The following is a 3,966-nucleotide window of genomic DNA, read 5'->3' as shown; positions in this document are numbered from 1 at the left end:
GGCTATTCTCCAGTGTGAGTTCTGTTGTGGGGAATAAGGCATGTCTTATTCCTTAAAGCTTTGCCACATTCCTTATATTTGTAAGGTTTCTCTCCAGTGTAAATTCTTCTGTGGCAAATAAGGTGTAATATTTGAGTAAAATCTTTGTCACATACTTTGCATGTTTGAGGCTTTTCTACAGTGTGAGTTCTGTTGTGGCAAATAAGGTGTGATTTTTGACTGAATGCTTTGCCACATTCTTTAAATTTGTAAGGCTTCTCTCTAGTGTAAGTTCTTCTGTGGCAAATAAAGCCTGATTTTTGAGTAAAAGCTTAGCCACATTCTTTATATTTGTAGGGCTTCTCTCCAGTGAGTTCTGCTGTGGTAAAGAAGGTCTATTTTTGACCAAAAACTTTGCCACATTCTTTACATTTGTAGGGCATCATTCCACTTTGATTTCTGCTCTGGCGAATAAGGTTTCATGTGTCACCAAAGCTTTGCCAGATTCTGTACATTTGTAGGGCTTGTCTCCAATGTGAGTTCTTCTGTGGAAAATAAGGTCTAATTTTTGACCAAAAGCTTTGCCACAATATTTACATTTTTAGGGCTTCTCTCCATGTGAGTTCTGCTGTGGTAAATAAGGTCTGATTTTTGACCAAAAGCTTCGCCACAATCTTTTCATTTGTAGAGCTTCTCTCCAGGGTGAGTTCTGCTGTGGTAAATAAGGTTTGATTTTTGACCAAAAGCTTTGCCACAATCTTTACATTTGTAGGACTTCTCTCCAGTGTGAGCTCTGCTGTGGCAAATAAGGTTTGATTTTTGACCAAAAGCTTTGCAACAATCATTACATTTGTAGGGCTTCTCTCCAGTGTGACTTCTGCTGTGGCAAATAAGGTTTGATTTTTGACCAAAAGCTTTGCCACAATCTTTACATTTATACGGCTTCTCTCCAGTGTGAGTTCTGTAGTGGCAAATTAGGACTGATTTTTGACCAAAAGGTTTGCCACATTCTTTACATTTGTAGGGCTTCTCTCCAGTGTGGGTTCTTCTGTGGCAAATAAGGTCTGATTTTTGACCAAGAGCTTTACCACAATCTTTGCATTTGTAGGCCTTCTCTCCAGTGTGAGTTCTGCTGTGGCGAATAAGGTGTGATTTTTGACAAAAATCTTTGCCACATTCTTTACATTTGTAGGGCTTCTCTCCAGTGTGTGTTCTGCTGTGGTAAATAAGGTTTGATTTTTGAGCAAAAGCTTTGTCACAATCTTTACATTTGTAGGGCTTCTCTCCAGTGTGAGTTCTGATGTGGTAAATAAGGTCTGATTTTTGAGCAAAAGCTTTGCCACAATCTTTACATTTGTAGGGCTTCTCTCCAGTGTGAGCTCTGCTGTGGCAAATAAGGTTTGATTTTTGACTAAAAGTTTTGCCACAATGTTTACATTTGTAAGGCTTCTCTCCAGTGTGAGTTCTGATGTGGCAAGTAAGGTTTGATTTTTGACTGAAATCTTTGCCACATTCTGTACATTTGTAGGGCTTCTCTCCAGTGTGATTTCTTCTGTGGAAAATAAGGTCTGATTTTTTACCAAAAGCTTTGCCACAATCTTTACATTTGTAGGGCTTCTCTCCAGTGTGAGTTCTTCTGTGGTAAATAAGGTGTGATTTTTGACCAAAAGCTTTACCACAATCTTTACATTTGTAGGGCTTCTCTCCAGTGTGAGTTCTGTGATGGCGAATAAGGTTTGATTTTTGACCAAAAGCTTTGCCACATTCTTTACATTTGTAGGGCTTTTCTCCATTATGGGTTCCTCTGTGGCAAATAAGACCTTTTTTTTAACTAAAAGCTTTGCAACATTCTTTATATTTGTAGGGCTTCTCTCAAGTATAAATTTCCTGGTGATGAACAAGGCCTGACTCTTTATATGATTTCTGTTGTTCACTCTCACTTGTAGTTTTCCATATTTTCTTTTTTGGTAAATAGTCAAGATCACAACTTCCATATTTTGCACTTATCACTTCATGTAATATATGTTTTCGGCCCTTTTCTAGTGAATATTCTTGGATATGATTAGGAGTCATGGCTGAAATAAACAAAAATTAAAAAAACAATACCTATTAGACTGGGATAAATATATTTTGTGTACATAACATGAAATTAAGGTAAAATAAGTACATTAGGAGTGTAGCAGATTAGTAAGTCCAAAGTCACCATAAATCCAAAAAATATATTAGTTCAATAAAAATGTACAGAAAAAATTACCTTGAGAATATTATCCAAATTCTTGTAGAGACCACAGTATCCAAGAGGAGTACATCATTAAGAAGAGTAATATAATAAAGTGTAGAAAAGAATAATTAACAGCCTTTTGTCCTTCATAAGATAGTATTGGGTATTTAGGAAATATCTACCAGCTACCTTCACTGTCAGTAAAATAAGAGAAATGTAAAACATATACAAACATTTCTGTTTTGAATGATAATACCATAAATATTCAACAAGGTAAAGAGGCAATGGACTCTTAAAAAGAAATATGAACAAAAAATTTACTAAGAAATATACACACACATGTCTATAAAGATTTTTGTAAAAACATTTTAAAAGACAATAAAAACCTTGCATAGACTATGGCCATAATATTTGGATGAATTCAACACATGACAATCAAATATAATAAATTGATTTTTATATTTTTACATTCATGTGATATGAGAATTTCCTTTATTGACAAATACCACTTTGTTTATTTATAAATATATCATAATATTTTGTACTATATATACAAGGTAAAATGACTAAAGAGAATGAATTAACAATTATTATTTCATATAATTATTAATTTTGTTCTTATAATGCATTGTATTCCTTCTACTAGTATTTATGAAGAACATAAAACACTCACTATGTGGTAAAATAAAACTCTTGACCCTATTATGCTCAATAAAATAAAAATATGAAGACTTTTACTATAATATAAACCCTACACAAAACACAGTACCTGGTGAGTAAAATTTTGCTCACTAAATTTCTGACTTCCACATGTGAATCAAATGCTCCTACAACTTAATATCTGCATGCCACCTTTCACTTAATTCAAAGACCTGCATATATTTCTTATTATACTTTAAGAGACAAAATATTTTATAACTAAATGATAATAGTATATAAGTACACATTTTTAAACATTTGACATTGATGGGCACGCACATTGAGTCCCTATCTTGAATACTGAGAAAAATGTTGGCACTAAACACAAAAGCAGAGGTATCTCTTCAATTTTCTGATTTAACTGTTCATGGATACATATTTAGTACTGTAAATTCTGGATCTTTAGGTCATCCAACTTTTAATGTTTCATGTGTAATGCTTGACATTACCCCAAAAATTCTATATCATGTACTACAACACAAGTCTTTTTAAAATTGTTTGAGCCATGCTGTTTCTAAATTTCTGTGAATTCTCTCAAACATGATGTACTTTTGCAAGACTTCCCAATTAGCAAATATTACCAGGACACAGAACTGTTCTTACCTATTGTATTTTATTTAAACGTTTTTATACTTTTTTCCCGAAAATGGAATAGATAATATACTCATGGCTCCTTTAATGAACAAATGAAAAGTAGTACAGCAAACATAAGCAAAGTGAAGCATGGCTAAATCCAAAAAAAAAACCAAAAATAAAACATTAAGAATTTAATGTTAGGATACTGACAGTTATGAATTACTCAAAGAACACTAAATAACTATTTAAAAAACTTGAGAGAGTGAAATTGAAAAATATTAACATCAATGGGCACAATGTTTATGTGAATAATTTTTTAAGAAAAAATGAGAGGGGGCATTCCTAGTGTGCAAATCCGATATTCTACAAATATGGGAGAGGCTTACCAAGCAGTACCAAGTTTAAGACAAGTCTAAGCAACTTGTAAAATACTGTAAAAATTAAAAATCTATAGGATATATAAAGAGAAGTGGGATATATATATATCACAC

The 3,966-nt window shown here is 33.0% G+C and overlaps 1 pseudogene; it reads right to left on the bottom strand.

Moving 5' to 3' along the window:
- Window positions 1–657: 657 nt before the first annotated feature.
- LOC143410754 (uncharacterized) lies at window positions 658–2,052 on the bottom strand (annotated as a pseudogene).
- Window positions 2,053–3,966: the final 1,914 nt, after the last annotated feature.

This window comes from Callospermophilus lateralis, unplaced genomic scaffold (genome assembly GCF_048772815.1).
Source record: "Callospermophilus lateralis isolate mCalLat2 unplaced genomic scaffold, mCalLat2.hap1 Scaffold_122, whole genome shotgun sequence".
Lineage (NCBI taxonomy): Eukaryota > Metazoa > Chordata > Mammalia > Rodentia > Sciuridae > Callospermophilus > Callospermophilus lateralis.
This window is presented reverse-complemented; position numbering and strand designations above follow the sequence as displayed.